This window comes from Salvia miltiorrhiza, chromosome 3 (assembly GCF_028751815.1).
Source record: "Salvia miltiorrhiza cultivar Shanhuang (shh) chromosome 3, IMPLAD_Smil_shh, whole genome shotgun sequence".
NCBI lineage: Eukaryota > Viridiplantae > Streptophyta > Magnoliopsida > Lamiales > Lamiaceae > Salvia > Salvia miltiorrhiza.
The window spans coordinates 30,120,540-30,140,837 of NC_080389.1; the positions used below are offsets into that span (position 1 = coordinate 30,120,540).

The following is a 20,298-nucleotide window of genomic DNA, read 5'->3' on the forward strand; positions in this document are numbered from 1 at the left end:
CATGCTCCAAAAACAAACTCATCTCAAAATTCAGAACTTCTTTTGGCTTTGAAGTTTTTTTCTTGGCTTCATACTTGGCCAGCTCATTCTTCTCAACCTCTTCATCTTCCGAATTTGCTAAAAAACTGTCAGCCAAATTAATCACTTCATTCTGGGGAACTTCCTTCGGTGGAGGTTTCTTGAAAATCACAGTTTCCCCATAGGCTCCCAATGTCATCGTTCCCCTTTGCATATCTAGCTTTGCTCCACATGTGGCAAGGAAAGGTCTCCCTAACAGCAAAAACATCTTTGGATCCTCCGGAATATCCAACACTAAAAAGTAGACTGGGAAGAAAAAATCACTCACCTTCACAAGCACATCTTCCGCAACTCCTAGAGGTTTAGAGCAAGACTTATCAATAAGCTGAATTGTCTTGTTGGTTGGCTTCAAATCCCCCAGCTGCAACTTCCTATAAACTTTGAGAGGCATGATATTTATGCTTGCTCCGGTGTCACACATCACTTTCTCAAACAATGACTTTCCAATCTTCACAGGAATATTGAAGCTGCCCGGATCTTCTCTCTTTGGAGGCAACTGATACTCCTTCACTGCGAGCACCTCCTCAAATTCATTGAATGCACTATTCTTTTCCATCACAACCTTCACAATTTGCACCTCATTTGGCTTGTTTCTCAAGATCTCCACGGAAGGAATATTCACAGCCAACTTCTTAAATGTCTCCAAAAATTTGGAGCTTTGCTTATCTAATCTTGGCCTCGGGAATGGAAGAGGGGGAGAAACAGAAATACCTTCGTCCTCAACTGAATTATCAACCACCCGGATGGAATGACATTGCTGATTTTGCTGAGGCTGTTGATGTTGGCTCTTCGGATTGAATTGAGTGTTGCTAGGAAATTGGTCTGGCTTGTGCTGTGCAGTTGCTTGGTTAGCCATCTGACCAACTTGAGTCTCCAACATCTGCACCTGCTTAGACAACGCTGAAAAATTTTGCTCTATGTTGGAAATTTTGGTCCCCATGTTTGCCGAGTTTACCTCCATCCCGGTCACCTTCACCAACACTTGCTTCATCATCTCCTGTAGTGAATCCTTCTTCGGCTCATTGATGTCTCCTCCACTAGACACAGAAAATCCCGGTGGAGGTTGCAAAGCATTGTTGGGATTGCTATAGGCTAGATTTGGGTGTGGGCGCCCTCCTGGCTGATACTGCTGCTGAAACTGCTGCCATTGCTGACCTCTGCTATACATTCCCGGCTGTCCTCGCTCGAAATTCCCATAGTTTCTGCCATTAATGAAATTGATATCTTCCATGCTTGACGGGTCTGTCACAGCTTGCTCAGGACGTCCAACATTCAACTCACTAATTTTAGTAGCAATCGCTGCCAGCTGCGTAGCAATCGCTATCTGCTGTGTAACCATCGCTGCCTGCTGAGTAACCATCACTGCCATAGGATCAGAACTGGAAGCAGCTGCAACGTTTTTCAATTGTATTCTCTCTGATGGCCATTGGTAGCTCGTAGAAGCCATACTATCAATAATGCTCCATGCTTCAGACGTGCTTTTTTGGAGTAGAGAGCCACCTGCAGCTGTATCCATGTGCATCCGTGTATGCTCCCCGCAGGCATTATAGAACATTATCACGAGTGTGCCTTCATCAAATCCATGGCTTGGGCACTTTCTGAGCTTTTCCTGATACCGCTCCCAAGTATCCGCTAACTTTTCTCCCTCGTACTGTTGACTCTACACGATATCCATCTTCAATTTCAAAGTAAGGTCAGGCGGATGAAACTTGCGTAGGAACGCATGAGCCAAATTCTCCCACACGGTATTCTCTCCCAGCTGCAGTGTATGATACCACGACTTCGCCTTATCCCGCAGTGAGAAAGGGAAAAGACGAAGACGGATAATGTCATCGGAAACACCATTCATCTTCACCGTGCTGCATAGCTCCAGAAAATACGCCAGATGCGCATTAGGATCTTCGATCGCAAGTCCACCATATTGACTCTGTTGGACCATTGTGATCAAACCAGTCTTCAGCTCGAAATTATTAACATTGACACGTGGAGGTTCCTGGTAAAAATACTACGGTATGAATGCCTCATTAATCGGAGGCTTCTGAGCCTCTGCAGCCGCCTTTTCATCCAGTAGCTTTTTCATTTGATCTTGCAAAGCTCGAATTTGAATTTGCTCAGGGGTAGCCGTCGTATCCGGCTCAGCTTGATTCTTTTGCTTCTTGAGATTGCGCAAAGTAGCGTTGATTTCAGGATCAAGCTCAAAAAGAGAATTACCGTGAGATCTTGTGTTCATGCGAAACCTACAAAATCACACTTAAAAATTAGAACAGAAAAACTAAAAACAAATAAAAACCTGAAGTACTATAAAATCCTATCGGAAATATTAAAGCAACTTCTAATCAGTCTCCGAGAACGGCGCTAAAAAGTTGATCACTAATTTCTTAGCAACAAATACCGCAACTAACACGGTGCAATTGTAGCAAATAATCAGTAACCGAGTATCGTATCCACAGGGACTGACACAATAAAATAACTTTAGCTATCCCCTAAACAGACTATAACAGTAGACAGGCAAACGATTATGAAGAAGGTTTAATTAAAACTAAACTTAAAAAGCAACAAATAAAATCACGTAGAAAAATCAAATAATAAAGACAACTGATCCTAGAGTAGTAAATTCATTAACTAAATCTACGCAATTAATCTATTAATCCTATTAACCAATTTTAATCCAGTTATGATGAGAGATCACTTAATTAATCAATGACTCTCGCTAGAGCAGCAACGATCATAGATTAGTAAATTCTCCATCTCCTCTAGGTCTCAAGAAAATCTACTAACCCACAATAGCTCATAAGAATAGCTCCCTATAATCCACCTATCTTCGCTAGGTCTCAAGGTTAAGATCATATCATACATTCCTGAATCCACTAAACAGTTATCGCCGCTAGGTCTCAAACCGAATAGCTACACATGCAAATTATTGGCCAGATAATCCACAAGAAATTAAGCACCAGGAATTATGAATCATAAACTGGAAGGTAAATAGGTACTAACAAATAAATCACATAAATTCAATCAATTATTTACAAACCCTAGAATCAGCTAAACGAAACTAGCCAGACATAATAAAATAAAACATAAACATAATTAAAAAGAAAGCAATTGGAAAAACTAAATTATATAAAAACTGAATAAGAACGAATGTAGCAGCTTGAATCTTCAATCTTGTGGAAATCCAATCCAACCAGTAAAATCTGGAAAGCAATAAATTCTAAAGCTATGAAAACTGAAATATAAAAGTTGGGAACTGAAGAAGGAACCCAAAATAGGTCAAAAGAAGACCTATTTATAGTACCAGGGGATAAATAGAGCTCGAAAATACTGATAAAATATAAAAAACTCGAAAATTCCCGAAAATTCGGAAATTTCCGTAACACTATTCACTGTTGTGCGCGACTTTCTTGTTTTGGCCATAACTTTCTCGTCCGAACTCCGATTTACGATCCGTTTGCGCTCACAAATTCCTCTCGAGACGAAATACAACTTCTATTTCAGATAAGTTTTCCAAATTCAAACTCAAGAAACCTGAAATTTCCTTCAAAGTTCGAGTAAGAATCATGTTCACAAGATAAAGCAAATTAAGCACTAGACAATCATCAAACACTCAATTTCCTATAAAATTAACATCATATGAACAATAAAAACCATGGAAACATGAGTGTTATCAGCTTCCCACCGCCGTCAGAAACTACAACTTGTAGCCGAATGATTCAAGTCTGCTACCTCTGTTCCACGGGATGCCGAGTGAAGATGCCCTACAGTTCATCTGCGATTTTTGCACGCAAGTGCAAACCATCCCATTGCTGAATCTCACGGAGGACCAATTAAATCTCAAGTGCTTCCCTTATGCACTTAAAGATCGGGCGAGGACATGGATGCTAACTCTGCCACCCAACTCCATCACCACTTGGGGAGAAGCTTGTGAGAAGTTCATGCTAAAGTACTATCCGAGCCACAAGACACAGGAGCTCTGAACGCAAATCATGGAATTCACCCAAGGAATGGACAAGCCTTTTCATGAGGCTTGGGAAAGATTCCAAGAACTCCTCCGCAAGTGCCCGCAACATCAATTTACCAATGTGATATTGATGCAATTTTTCTACGACGGGTTAGTGCAAACTGCCCAATTGTAACACCCCGTACTTTTCCTTATATTGTAAGATAGTGTCTTAACACTATTGAGAGTACTGAGATGTCGAGATGTGAGATTTTTTTTTTATGACCAGATAAGACAGATTGTCCTTTAAATAAAGTTACGAGAGGACAAACCAATGAGGAGTTAGAGTGATGAGATTTGAGAAATGAGTTGAATTAGAGATGCTGATTGAATTTAGTTGAGATTTTATTTTATTTCCGACTACCGGGAATAGAATTACCGGATACCGAGTTATCAGAGAGTGACTGTCCTATTAAGAAAATAGGAATAATGAGTTTGACATAGAGTCGAGGAAGAAAGAGTGAGAACCTTGATGAAAAGAGTCGGTCAGAGAAACGTCTAGTTTGTCTGTGTTTGCCGACTGCTTTGACGTGATATTATGTGAACTTACGTGACTGATTGATTATGTGATTTTCGTTACTTGTGTCTTTATGAGCAAGTTATTATAATTTTTTAATTGAGGACTTTAGCACTTGGAATTTTGATTAAGTTTTCAAAGCAAGTGCGGTTTATTTTTACCGAGAAATCGAATGATGCCGGTTTATGGAAATTTTTCCAAGCATAATATTTTTAAATTATTTTTCCTACGAAGAGGAATATTATAATTGAGTGAGTGCACTATTATTAGTGCTATAATTATTTTATTTTGGTCACATGAATAATTATGCTATGGTATTTTATTAATGAGTAACATTTCCATGATTATTAATATCATTATTCAATTACTACTCTCACACATGATTATTTTAATCCTTTGAGCATGTGCCTAAATACCCATTTGCCAAGTGGATTAATTGAGAGTGTAGAGATTAGAGAGAGAGATCAAGGCATTTAATGCCAAATATTCTTTAAAGATTTCAATTCACAAAGATCATTCATATCAATTTCAATCTTGCAAATCTTCTCAAAGATTGAGAATCAAAACATATCTTGCAAAATTCTCTCTCTCTTCCTCACCCCTCCCAATCGACACTCTCTCACTCTCCCTCATCTCTCTCTTTCCTCCATAGCCACCATTGTTGAAGACCTCAAAAGCTTCATAAATTCATACCGAGAGCTCAAATCCACCCCTAAATCTAATCTAAACACTTCTATCTCCTAGAATTCAAGGAAATCCATGGAAGTTTAACCTTGGAGCTAGAAAGAGAAAGTTTGATTTTTGGTGTAAGTTTGGGTAAGTGATCTTCAAATCCATAGAACTAACTTGTATGATGTTATATGTGAGTATTTTGGAAGATTGAAGCAAGAAAATCACCCCTTCTTTTTTTCCCAAATTTTCGAAAATCATGGGTCTCTACCCTTCAAAATTTTTTCCTTTTCTTTCCTTGATTTGGGGTAAAAAATGAGATCTATGATATGTTTGGTGATGATTGATGTGTGTTTTGAAGGCTATGCCTTGAGATGTGAATATTGATTGAGTTTAGTTTACCCAAAAATTTGGAAATTTTGAGTTGATGTTTTAAGTGATGAATTGATGATGAAAATGTGTCTATGAGATGCTTATGATGATGATTGATGGAGTAGATTGAGTATATGATGTTAATTGATGAATTTGAGGTGAGTTAGTTTAATAAAATTAGGGATATGTGTATCTATGCTCTAAATTGTAAATTGGTGGTTTATATGTGAGTTTAAATGGTTAAAATTGATAGATCTATGATTAGATTAAGGTTTCATGTGTGTCTATAAAATTTCAAAGAGTTTAGTTTAATAAAAATTAGGACTTTTTGCCTATGTGTTATTTAAGTGATTTTGGTTTAAGATATATGTAATTGAGCATGATATTAGTGTTTAATTATGTTTGATTAAGTCTTTTGTTGGCTAAGTAAAATTTGGACTTAGTTTAGTTTGTATGATTAAAGAGGATCTATGTGTATAATGAGTAATATGATGTATGAGGTCATTTATGAATGATTGAGTAATTTTGAGCATGAAAATGAAAAGAGAATTTAAATGATGCGTTCGTTGAAACGTTTTCTTTGAGATTTGAGCTTAAGATGTAAGAGAAGAGTCAATTTGAGTTATGATGAGTATTATGTTGTACTTGAATGTTTTTGTGTTTAAGATGAGTTTTCTTTGAAGGAATGTTGAGTTAAGCATGTTAGCTTGTGTGTTTGAGTTCGGAGTCAATTTTCGTGACGCACTGACCTACTGTTTTCGAAGGGTTATTGATACCCAAACACCATGAAAATTTTATGGTAAGTATATTTGAGAGTCTTAAGCATACTTGTAAAATTTCAAGTCAGTTGGACTTCGTTTACTATTTTTGTAAAATGGAAAACCAAAACTGCTATGTTCTGCCGAAATGTTCGGTGAGTAGCCAATTGAGTCACCTATTCCAGTATCTTTCCAAAACTTTTTGGGGACCAAATTTTTATTGTTGAGACATGAGTGTCTTAGCTAAGTACCTATTATAAAATTTCAGACCTTTTTGCTAATGTTTACTATTTTTCAAAAATCAAAGTTTTCGATTGTTAAAAACTGCCGAATATGGTAGACTGTAGTAAAACAGTCATATCTCCTAAAATACTTGGATTTTTTCATCCTACTTTTCTTTGAATGAAATTAGACTCAAAGAGGTTTCAAATGGTATAGGTGACGACTCCAGTGGAGTTCTGTACCTAGTCTGGTAAGGTTTTGAAATCGAGTCAGTGCAGAGTGAAGTTTGTTTTTGACCTGTCTATGTGTGTTTTTATATGCTTATGTGTTTTTGCTTGTTCATGTGCTTGATTTCTATGAGTTTGATCCGAGTTGAGTGTTAAGTTAAGAGAAGGATGTGTGAATCCTTAGAAGTTAAGTATACCTAGATTTAATTGGGTAAATAGACGTTGAGTGAGAAGTTTTCGTTGAGACAAGTTTGAGTTTAGTAATGAGTTCTAACTAAGGTTTGTTTTATCACATGAACCTTCGATGACGATGATGATGATTTATAAAGGCCGAGCGAGACGAAGAAGTAAGTCGCCTATTTTCTTTCCGAAACTAAGCGAAGGACTTCAGGTGGGCATTATTTTGATATACCTATCATACGAGCTTTCTTAAATGATATGATACTTATGATTATGAATTAAGTTAATGTTATGCTTGAAACTAATTGACTTGCCGAGTTTTATTGATAATGACTTGTGTGTTACCCTCTACTGTTGAGACGAATTTGGTCCTGCCACAAGCGGGATTTTGTGCACAGAGGTGACTGTGAGCCGTCTATCGGGTCGGCCGGTCACGGTACTTGAGAGGGAGGCCTACTTCTCAGTACCTTTGATGATGAGTACTGGATGTGGTACATACATAATGAATAGTTAAACTGCGCAGTTACATTAATATGATGTTATGATTTGCGAAAATTGCATGCACAGGTTCTTCTCTAACTAAAACCCCTGTGTGTTGCTTAATGTGGCAAGTTCAATTGATAGCTCTAAGAGCACCTTTCTTGTTTTTCGGCGTTTGCTCACTGAGTATTATGTACTCACGCCCTGCATATATTTCTAAATGTGCAGGCTAAGCGAGGAGCGAGATTGGTCTGGTGCTGGTGGGGGAACATTTCAATCGATGTATTTATATTTCCGTATTGCCTTCATGTTAATAGAGTCTTGATGATTGAGATACTTTGTTTTCTTTTGAAATCAAGCAATTTACTCACGGTTATGTGTCTTCATACATGTAATCGATTCGCCTTTTGCTGTGATACTCTGAATATTATTATTCCTTATGAAAAATGAGCTATACCCATTTTGTTTTTGTTCGTGAAATTCCTGATATTTATGAAGTTATGATGACATTGACGTTTTTACCCTTGGGTTAATTTATGAGGAATTTCCTTAGCATGCTTTGATGTAAGCTTCTGCATGACGTTCAATCTAGTTCTTCTTGTCTTGTATTCTTTTAAAATAGTCGTATCGATACTCGTACCCCGCTATCACTAGCGTCGGGAATCGGGCTGCGACACCAATTCATGGTGGACAGCACTGTAGGAGGGAACATAGCTCGGAAGACTGTAGCAGAGCTAAAGGAAATATTCAAAACATTAGCAGAGAGCTCTCAATAAAAGTTGGTCTGTGGAAAGAGAGTTGAGGCCAGCTCTGTGACGCACCAGTATGAGCTGCAGAAATAATTGGCCTCAATTATGCGAGAAGTACAACAGCTCAAGATGAGCAAGATGGAACCACCCCCTGTCCCAGTGCAGAGCGTACAGCCTTGTGGAATTTGTGGTGATTTTAACCACTGAGTTGATCAGTGTCACAGAATGAGCGAGTTCACGCCGGAAGGGCAAGCTGAAGTGCACTCTGCGCAAGGATACCAGAACAGACCAGACGGACAGAGCAGACTGCAGTATGGGCAGAGCTATAACCAAGGCCAACAAAATTTGAATGGCGGCTGGAAAGGACAGCAGCCCTATGCACCGCAGCAAAATTTTCCCCAACAATACCTACCGAGGTGCCAGCAGCAGGGGAACTTTCAGCGCAATCAACAATTCCAGAATGCACAGCAGATGCCATCGCAAAAACAGCCTTTGGAGGAGACTATGCAAGCTTTTATGGAAGTTAGCAAGCAGACCATGGAGTCTCAGGCTGCCACTATCAAACGCCTCGAGACAACTGTGGGGCAGCTGTCGTGAACCTTGAATCAATTGCAACAACAGCAGTCCGGGAAAACTAATAAGGCGCTCGCTATTACAAGGATTCCAGAACAGAGAATGAGGCTAGCTCTGGCGAGGATGCTATAGCAGACTAGGATGACAGCTCTGACGGGAATGCCAGAGCAGAGAAGAGGGCCAGCTCTGACTTGGCAGCCAGAGCAGAGAAAGTCGCCAGAGCAGAGGAGAAGGGCGCCAAAGTAGAGAAGAGCGCTAAAGTTGATAAGGCCAGAGCAGAAACTTCACAAATCCACTACGCCATATCAACAACCGAATCCCAGCCCACCTCTGCCACCATCAAGTTTTGATCCAACCCAACCATTACCGAAGCAAGAAGATCCAAGCAGTTTTATTATTGGTATTGGTTTGGGTCGAGCCTGAGAGTTCTCGGGCATGTTAGACTTGGGTGCGGCAGTCAACTTGATGTCGTTTGATATATTTCAGAAATTGGACACGAACGAAGAGGAGCTTAAATGCACAAATACGAGACTTCAGCTAGCTGACGGAGCAATTAGCAGCACGCGTGGTCTTTTAGAAGATGTCGAGGTCACGGTGAGAGGAATCACGGTGCTAGCAGATTTTGTGGTGCTCGAGGCAGGGCATGGTATTACCGGAGAGAATGGGCAGCTTGTTCTACTTGGCCGACCTTTTATGGCTACTACCTAGATGCGCATTGATGTGGGTTCTGGAACTTTGAGTATGGCCGGGTCAGGTAGATCGGTAACTGATGCAGTTCAGAGAAGAACTCCGGATGTAGAGCAGAGCCGAGTTTCAGAGGCTGCACAGAGTGGAGATCCAGTACATGTGCCAATTGGTCCGGTGACGAGAGCTAGAGCCAAGACGTTCAAGGCTAATTTAATGACGTTGTATCGCAGCCCGCCGCCTAGCCATTGATAGCATAGACCGGGTATCGATACGACTAAATGAAAGAAGGATCGAAGGCTGAAAAACTAAACTCGTTTGTGCGGAAGCGTAAACAACTCATAACAACTTTAACATTCTTTTAGGTTATAATCATCGGCATTCCTATAAAAGTCAAGCATCGGAGTTTGAGTTACACAATCAAAAGGTGATCGAACTATATGTATGGAGACATATAGCCGAGAGTCTATTTCTTAAATAAGCCAAGAACAGCTTCAAAAACATCATGCTGCCATAGAGGCAGAAGGCATCAAAAGGTGATCACTCGAAACAACGATTTCCCGCCAACACCATGCCATCCTCCGACCATGCTTAACCTGCACATTTAGAAATATATGCAGGGCGTGAGTACATAATACTCAGTGGGCAGGCGCCGAAAGACAAGAAAAGTGCTCTTAGAGCTATATGTTAGAAGCTTGCCATAACATCAGCAATACACAGAAATTAAGTTAACGCCAAAGAGGCTGTGTATGCAGTTTTCATAATCAATCATCATATAAAAGTGTCTGCAGACAAATAATCAACAAGTATGTACCGCATCTACAAATTATCATCATCAAGGTACTAAGAAGTAGGCCTCCTTCTCAAGCACCGTGACCGGCCGACCCGAAGACGGCTCACAGTCACCTCTGTGTACACAACCCCGCTTGTGGCAGGATCCGAATTCGTCTCATCAGTAGAGGGTAACACACAAGTTCATCATCAGAAATATTGGCAAGTCAAACAGTTCATAAACATCATTTTAACTCAACATTTGATAAGCTCATAAACATCAATAAATCATTTCAGAAAAACTCGTTAATTTCATACTAAACATATTCTCAACATACTGCCCACCTGTAGTAACTTGGCGTGTTGCAGGTGGTATCTCAGAGAGATCTTTACTTGCGTCCTCGACTGGTCTCTGTAGTTGCGAGGAATATGTTAGAAACTTCCTCACAAAAAGCTTAACCTTAATCCTATATAACACTCCTCATATCTATTCTCCGGCTTATCTCCCTCTAATCACTCGACTCTATGATAAACAAATTCTAATCTTATTCTCAACTTAACGCTCAGAAGGCTAGATTTAAAAGCAATCAAGCACATAAGCATGCATAAACACTTAACAAAACATGTCATAAGTGAACAGACACAAGTTGACTCGGGGACCAGAGCAGAGGAATGCTCGGTGATCAGAGTGGAAAAACTCAGTCGAGTAGAGCGGGGTAGCTCGGCGAAACAGCGGAGAAAATGCTTGCCATGGCAGAGGAATCAACTTGCCCGGGCAGCGAAAACATGAGCTCTCTGGCAGAGCAGCGGAGAAATGCCAGAGGAATGGCGAACTCTCTGTCGCCAGAGGAATCAAACGTCAGAGGACTCGATCGTCAGAGGAATCGATCGTCAGAGAAATCGATCGTCAGAGGAATCGATCGTCAGAGAAATCGATCGTCAGAGGAATCGAACTCGCTGGCAGGGCAGCGGGGAAATGAATTCTCTGGCACGCCAGCGGGGGAAACGATTTCTCTGGCATGCCAGCGGGGAAACGATTTCTCTGGCATGCCAGCGGGGAAATGATTTCTCTGGCATGCCAGCGGGGAAACGATTTCTCTGGCATGCCAGCGGGGGAATGATTTCCCTGGCATGCCCCAGGAATGACTTCTCGGTTCCGAGAACAAGGCTCAAGGCAGAACATTGCAATCAAGAGCAACTCGGAAACTCATCAACTTTTTCATCCTCAAACATCAAACACTCTCAAACATTTAAACATCATGCAAGACATCGTTTCGCATATTTTTCCCAAAAGCACATATCAAACTAATTTTGTAAAAACTCATATCTCCAAACTCAGTTTTGCAAAAACTCATGCTCAAACCTAAGTTTTGTAAAACACATTTTAACCACTTCAGATCATCACATAACACACAAAACATCACGTAACACATATCTCAACTTGGTTTAAGAAAAGAAGGATTTTTACAGGGCACAAACCCAAGTTTTTCGAAAATGAAGAAAAGAGGAGAAGGGGAAGTTTCTCATGCTTAATACATCTTATTACTCACACAAATCACCACATACTTCTCACAAACAAGTCTAGACTCGAAAAATCAGAACACTTACTCCAAAAGTTTCAAGAGAAAGGGCGTCTTTTCTCGATTCTTCAGGTTATAACTCAATAAATCTTCTTGAAACCAGCGTGGAAAGTGTTTAAGGCTAGATTTAGCGGAGTATTTGGTCTCAGTGGTGACTGGTGAAGCTTTGAGCTAAGTCTCCAATGGGGGAGATAGAGAATATCGTGAGGGAGAGAGAAGAAGTTGATGGCCGAAAAGATGAGAAATGACGGAGAGAGAGAGACGCTTCGGTTTTGTCAATATTCTTATTCCATAAGATAAGTAGCATTTAATGCTCAATAGTAATTTGTCTCCCCCTTAGCAGCAAATCAAATCGGCTATTTCAACATGTGGGAAAAATGATAAAAATATTGGTGGTGAAAGTAGAAGTGTGCGACGGGAATCAAACATTTGTGCTAATTTCGAAAATTATACAGACTCAAATAATATAAATGCGCACATATCATATAAATCACATAACATCAAATAATTCATAAAAACAATCAACTTTCGTCATTACTCTAATCGTCACTCTAGATTAATCCTCTCTATAGAAATTCTCAATTACTACCTCAACTCTGTCTCTCGTTCTTCGTCTCAACTCGAAGATAAATAACCTCTCCATCTCAATCTAACATCATTCTCAAATATCTTAACATCTCTATCTTACTCATATCACCATCCATCGATAACTTCCTCACGACTATAGTCGGTTAGTCTTTAACTCTCGATAGTATTTCGATACTATTGTAAAGTAACTAAATACGGGGTGTTACATCCTACCCCCCTTAAGGAAAAATTTCGTCCCAAAATTTGTATTACTCACCTTCGGGAAAAAGCTCGGGGTATTTCTCCTTCATCTTTTCCTCAAGTTCCCATGTTGCTTCTTCTCTGTCGTGATGTCTCCATTGTACTTTCACCAGGGAAATTGCTTTGCTTCGTAGTTGTTGAATCTTCTTGTCCAGAATAGCTTCGGGTCTCTCTTCATAGCTCAAGTCTGGTTCAAGAGATACTTCTTCCTGGTGGATGACATGTCTGGGATCAAACACGTACTTCCTCAATTGCGAAACATGGAAAACGTCGTGGACATTCACGATACTCGGCGGTAACGCAAGACTATAGGCTACAGGGCCTACTTTCTCTAGTATATCATACGGTCCAATATACCTCAGTTTCAGTTTCCCCTTTACTCCAAAACGATGCACTCTTCGAGATGGGGAAACTTTGAGAAAAACCTTGTCACCCACATCGAAATAAATCTCTATTCTCCTGGTGTCCGCATAAGACTTCTGTCGGTCTTGTGCTTCCTTAATCCTCTGCCGAATTTGTCGGACAACGGTGATCTCCTCTATGGCCTCGGGACCCAGTATCTTCCTTTCTCCAACTTCGTCCCAATACAGTGGGGATCTGCACTTTCTTCCATAAAGAGCTTCGTATGGAGCCATGTTGATAGTTGATTGGAAGCTGTTGTTGTATGCAAACTCAATTAGGGGCAAAACTTGCTCCAATTGGACTCCTCGGTCCAACACAACAGTTCGAAGCATATCCTCTAAGATTTGTATGGTTCTCTCTGATTGTCCATCCGTTTGCGGATGAAACGCCGTACTAAAATTTAATTTAGTACCCAACTCTTTCTGTATGCTCATCCAAAATCTCGATGTGAACTTCGAATCTCTATCCGACGTGATCGTCATCGGTACTCCATGCAATCGCACTATCTCGCAAATATAGATCTGAGCTAGCTTGTCAGATCCATAGGTGATCGGAATTGGGATGAAATGTGCACTCTTCGTCAATCTATCAATGATCACCCAAATAGCTGTATTCCCTCTTTTCGACTTCGGCAATCCAGTCACGAAATCCATAGCAATATGGTCCCATTTCCACTCGGGAATCTCTAGTGGATGCAACTTGCCATAGGGTCGTTGGTGAAGTGCTTTCACTTGTTGGCATGCTAAACATTTTTCAACAAAGGATGCAATCTCTCGCTTCATGCCCTCCCACCAAAACTTTGTTTTCAAGTCTTGGTACATTTTTGTACTTCCTGGGTGTGCAACGTAGGGGGTGTCATGAGCTTCGCTCATGATTTCATTCTTTAACTCTTCCACATTAGGTACACACAATCGTCCTTCGAACATGATGGCGTTGTCGGCTGCTTCATGATATCCATTCATCTTCTCAACTCGGATCTTTGATCGTAGCTTCTCAAACTTTTCATCTTCCCTCTGCGCTGTGACTATCCTCGATCGTAGGTCGGGGGTAATACTTAGCGTAGCAATCATGCTTTCTGCCGTCTGGGGTGGTATTACTACCTCCAATTTCATCTTCTCGAACTCTCTGATCAAGCTCTTCTCTCGAGTAAGGAGAAATCCTAACTCCTCTTGATTCTTCCTGCTCAATACGTCGGCGACGATATTGGCTTTTCCCGGGTGGTAATTGATTCCACAATCGTAATCTTTTACCAACTCCAGCCATCTTCTTTGTCGCATGTTCAGATCCTTTTGCTCAAAGAAATATTTGAGACTCTTGTGATCTGTGTAAATCTCACACCTAACTCCATAGAGGTGGCGTCTCCAAATCTTCAAGGCGTGTACTACTGCTGCAAGCTCTAGATCGTGCGTCGGGTAATTCATCTCATGCGGTCTTAGTTGTCGTGAAGCATAAGCTATCACTTTTCCTTCTTGCATAAGCACGCATCCTAGACCACTCTTCGACGCGTCCGTGTAAACGGCATACTCCTTATCTGCCTTGGGTACGGCTAACACCGGGGCAGTAGTAAGTCTCTTTTTCAGCTCCTGAAAACTTCGTTCACAATCATTCGTCCACTCGAACTTAACTTCCTTCTTTAGCAGGTGCGTCAATGGCTTGGCAATTTTTGAAAAGCCCTCAATGAATCGTCGATAATAACCTGCCAATCCTAGGAAACTTCGGATCTCATGTGGCGTAGTCGGCGATCTCCATTCTTGTACTGCCTGTACTTTCGCCGGATCTACCTCAATCCCTCTCGCCGAAACGATATGGCCGAGAAAATTTACTTCTCCGAGCCAAAACTCGTATTTGCTGAACTTAGCATAAAGCTTTTCAGCTCGCAGTATCTCCAAGACAATCTTCAGATGCTCCTCATGCTCTTGTTTACTCCTCGAGTAAATCAGGATATCGTCTATGAACACTAGCACGAACTTATCCAAGTATTCGTGAAAGACTCGGTTCATAAGATCCATAAATACTGCAGGGGCATTCGTCAGTCCGAAAGGCATAACTGTGAACTCATAATGTCCATATCTCGTGCGAAAAGCCGTCTTCGGGATGTCATCTGCTCGTACCTTCAATTGATGGTATCCCGTTCTCAAATCAATTTTCGAAAATGTGCTTGCTCCTTGAAGTTGGTCGAATAAATCGTCGATCCGGGGCAACGGATACTTATTCTTCAACGTCACTTTGTTTAGCTCTCGGTAGTCGATACACAACCTCAGGCTGCCATCTTTCTTCTTGACAAAAAGGACCGGCGCTCCCCACGGGGAAACACTAGGTCGAATGAAACCCATGTCTAGGAGTTCTTGGAGTTGCAGCTTTAATTCTTGCAACTCTGTTGGGGCCATCCTGTATGGCGCTTTCGACATCGGTGCGACTCCAGGTTCGAGGTCTATCGTAAACTCGAGCTGTCGATCAGGTGGTAAACCTGGCAAAGTTTCAGGGAAAACGTCTTTGTACTCTCGCACAATTGGTACGTCATCAATATCCGCTTTGGATTCGTCCTTCTGGTTCAAATACACGACATATGCAGTCGTGTTCTTCTTTTGCAAAAGCTTCTTAGCTCGCAAAGCCGAGATAATCGGCGTCTTCTTCCATTTTCCTTCAATGCCAATGAAGGCAGTAGGCTCTTGGCCAGGTGGCTGGAATGATATTTGTCTCTCCTTGCATTGTATCTTTGCATGGTTCTCTTCCAACCAGTCCATTCCCAAAATTATATCTAAGTGCCACATAGGCATCACCCTCAGATTCTTGGCCTCGAGCTTCAACGTTCCTAACTCAAATTCTACGTTAGGACAAACGTGTGATACCGTAGTAGTTCTGCCTATGGGTGTAAACACTTTCAGGCATTGTGGAGCAGACTCTACCTTCAGTTCTAAAGTATCTACACACGTGTGAGAGATAAAAGAATGCGACGCTCCAGTGTCGAACAAAACTACTATGGATACGCCTTTCATCTCGCCTATACCTGTCAAATTTCCCCGATTCTGGTCTTGAGCTTTCTGATTGATCGCGAACATTCTTTGATGATGTTGCTGTTGATTCGCCTGCGGCCCAGCTGGTTGTCTTCCTGGCTGCTGTTGTCGGTGCATTGGCTGCTGGCGTACTGGCTGTGGTAGCGGTAGGACTCCTGCCATGGCCTTGAGCTACGGCTGGAACGGTCTCAGTCTTCCACCGGTTCCACTTTGCTGTCGGTTCGGGCATTGGTTGGAGTAATGCCCGGCTCTTCCACAGGTGAAACAGTTATTTGTTCCCATTCTGCACTCCCCCAAATGTAACTTATTGCATTTTGGGCAGGGAGGTATTCTTCTTGGTCCTTGTGCTGCTGCCGCTGGGGCTGCATAGGATCGTTTATCCTTGCCTTGAGAAAAAGTGTTGGATTTGTATACTGAAAGCAAGAACTTTATGCTTGTATACAATGATTCCTGTTATTCACTATTCTTATCTCCTATCTGATTGTGTTCATGATTGCATATGTATGTTCTTTATCTCTGTATAAGTAGATTATATGGTGTGTTGTAGATCACAGAAGACCATATAATTGGAATAACCTTAAGAGATATAATATGATCACAGCCGAAATAACTCTAGGACAAGTTATTGGTTTAGGCTGCAGTATAGATGGAAGTAGTTTGTCTTGGCTACTTGTCTATACTGGTACGTCATTACGTATTGATAGGACCAACAGTTGAGATGTATTCTTCTATCTGACTTAAGTGAAGAATCAAGATCTCGGTGACTTATAAATCTTAATACTAATAAGTATTCAGATATATATGTTAATTCGTATATCACTTTGACTTACTATGAGCGAGAGTTAAATACTAACTCGAGTACTCTGTATCTTGGGTGATAGCAGTTAATATATGATATTTGATTATCTGTATTAGTACCCGTATCCGGTATAGGATAATGACATCCCCTTAAGGAGCTCAATAAGGTTTATTACGCTAAACCCTGCAGGTTGATTAAGTTCAGGCGTAATAATAAAGATTGAGTGGTACTGCTTAAGGAATTATTAAGAGATTAATTAATTTAAGCTGTCAGAGCTCTAATTAATTAATGGATGTCGGATATTTTAAATACGGAGATTTAATAAGTCTAAATACAAGCCCCGACTCATCACCGGCAATAAAGGGGTAAGTCAGTATCGGTTCTCTAGTGGAATGAACTGATATTTATAAATTAATTATGGTCTGGGCTGACCATGGATGAATTAATTTATTTGAGGCCCATCTTTATTCCTTGTATCTGGTCCCTGGGCTGGCCCAATGTCTCCTAGCCCATGAAGACAGAATTTTCGGCCCTAGCACTGTAATTGGCGCCTCCTCCTTATTTCTGTATTATTAAATACAGCTGTCAGCTCTCAGGAAAATACACTGAAAAAATATTAGGGTTTGAGAGCAGAGGGAGGCGCAGAAAATCGTGAGGTGCCATTCTGTCTTGGGAGTTCTCATAGCTCGTTGTCCATCCAACGTTGGGAATTGAGCGGGATACAGTCGAGAAGATCAGAGCTGGAGTCTGAATCATTCAACGCGATTATCAACCATTTGTGCATCCGATTCTCAAGTAAGTTTTCCTAACACCTATGTGCAGCTGTTAAATTCATAGGAGCATGTTAGGAATTAATCGTTGTATGGCAAATTAATAATAACCAAGAAACGATCATCGGGCAAACGGAACGTTAATTCAATTTAATATTCCTTCAATTGGTATCAGAGCCCAGGATTAATTTCTTGGCTCTATTATTAATTTGTGTACGATTAATAATGTGCGTTGTCTTTTAACTGCTGTTGTTCTTCGTGATTCGTTGATTCGTGGGATACGTCGTTTGACGTTGTAATCGTTTTTCACCACGAGAAAATCCGTGGTTAGATTAGGATTTCAATTGTATTTGTTTTTTCCGTTGTAAATCTGTAAAAATTGAAGAACGAGACGAGGACGACGACGAATCAACGACGAGGAAGGTGTAAGGAGGAGCAACGGGCACGGAGCGAGCAAGGCCGCCGGCGCCAAGGGCTGCGCGCGCGCTGAGCGCCGCGCGCCTGGGCAGGCGCCGTGCGCCTTTGCTGCTGCTGCTCGATGCGAGGCGAGGCGGGGCTGCTGTGCGGGTCGGGCAGGGAAGGGGGCTGCAGCCGGCAGGGGCTGTGCGCGCTCGGGGCCGCGCCTGCGCGCTTCGCGCGCTGCGCGCCCAGCGGGCGGCGCACTGCCGCTGCTGCCGCTGCTGCTGTCCACGCCGGGATGCCTGCTGGAGCTGCTGCCGCTGAGAGCGCCGGAGTCTGCTGCCGCTGTGCGCGCGCTGGAGGCGCGCTGGAGGCGCGCGGAGGCTGCTGCCGACTGTTGCTGTTCGCCCGGTGCCGCGCAGAGGCTGCTGCCGCTGGGCTGCTCGCTCGCCGGGCTGCTGGTGCGGCATACGCCGGTCTGCCGCGCGCGCCGGGGCGGCTGTGCAGAGAGGCGGCGGCGCCTAGGGTTCCAAACCCTAGGTGGCTGCGTTTCAAACCCTAGGGGGCCCAAACCCTAGCTTGACGGGCCCATGTGTTCGGGCCGAGTTTTATCTTCAGTTTTTGGGCTTGTTTTCTATTTTATTTTGTAATAGAATAGATGTTGGGTTTCCACGAATGGATCACGAAGAATTTTAATTCTTTTATTACTGTTCTTTGCATGTCGTGGTTGTTAATCCCTTATGCTCTTTACCTGCTTTTTGCACGTCTTTGCTTGTTAATATTTGTTTATTAATTGCGCTTAGACGAGCATGTTAGTAGGTTTGCCGTTTTCTTAAGCATGTTTTAGAATTCTGCGAGCATGATTTACATGTTGCGTTCTAGAGAAGCATGTTTAGGTTTATGTGCTTGAGCATGAACAAACCTTTTGAAAGAAAAAGACTAAGCAGTTTAATAATTTTTATAGTAATTAAAAATTATTTTAGACCTCCACATGCGGTCTCTAGACAAAGTGATTAGCAATATGAGTAAACGTCCACCCAACGTGGCTTACTTCATATTTGTTTTTCATAAGTTTGTCAGAAGAGGTTTCTATAAAAAATATTTAAACCATTAAAGTAGTGGGAGTTATGCAGTAAACGTCCACCCAACGTGGCTTACTTGTGTAATTTTCACAAGTACTTTGGAGAATGGAATTAAATAAGATAACCAAGAAAATTAAATTGAAAGCGGCATGGTCCTAGTGAGTATGCTAATTTCGAGAATTTAATTTTCAAGGTTAAAATGTGGTCATTGCTTAGATATCATATCAAGTACAATGTACAACTCCCAAAGGAGTCCCTTCTTGATGATGATATGGTCTAGTTAAGGTGCCAACTATTAATTTCCTTTGTCAAAAGGTTAAGTTGACATGGATGGAAATTAAATGACTAGGTAAATAGTCTGGTTGAGGAGTTCATGTGTAAACGTCCACCCAACGTGGCTTGCACATGGGATTCTTTGAGCCGTTGGAGGTTTCATTAATATTGTTTTATCAAAAGGTTACAATATTACTGTTACGAACTATATGCGTTTCATGTTCTTACATGTTTATTTGTTTACTTTCAGATATGTCTATGTCTCCGATTATTAACATTCTAGCCAACAATCCTCTCACCGGTCCAAATTACACTGAATGGAAACGCCATATTATGTATATTCTTGACGCTGATGAGCACAGTTTTGTGCTTACCACTCCACGTCCCGCGGCCTTAACTGATGAGTCGACTGATGCGGATCGTGAGGCGCATAAAAGGTGGCACAAGTCGAATAATATGGCCAAGTGCTATATTATGATGACTATGTCGCAAAATTTGCAACTCCAGCATCAGGTCATGGATGACGCAGCGACCATCATGTTAAACCTCAGTGAGGTTTATGGGGAGTCCGAGAGGTCTGCTCGTTTTAACTTGATGAGAGAAATCTTGTCTTGTAAAATGAGCGAGGGCAGCTCGGTGCACGATCATGTCATGCATATGACAAATCTGTTTGACAGGCTTGATCTGCTAGGAGGGGGTATCGAAGGCGAAGCCAAGGTCGATATCATCCTCAATACTCTCCCCAAGACTTTTGAGCATTTCCGTCTCAATGTCGTTATGAGCAAGGCCAACTATACTCTTAATGAGTTGTTGAATGCTCTAGTTTCGGCAGAGGGGGTCATGGGCACGCGCAATGGGAAAGAGGTCCTTGTTG

At 41.7% G+C, this 20,298-nt stretch overlaps 1 long non-coding RNA gene across 1 annotated transcript; it reads left to right on the top strand.

Moving 5' to 3' along the window:
- The first annotated feature begins 7,113 nt into the window (after positions 1–7,113).
- On the top strand, positions 7,114–7,947 carry LOC131014060 (uncharacterized). The gene is made up of 2 exons (XR_009098006.1): positions 7,114–7,231; positions 7,729–7,947. It is a non-coding gene; the product is annotated as an uncharacterized LOC131014060 (long non-coding RNA).
- The last annotated feature ends 12,351 nt before the right edge of the window (positions 7,948–20,298 follow it).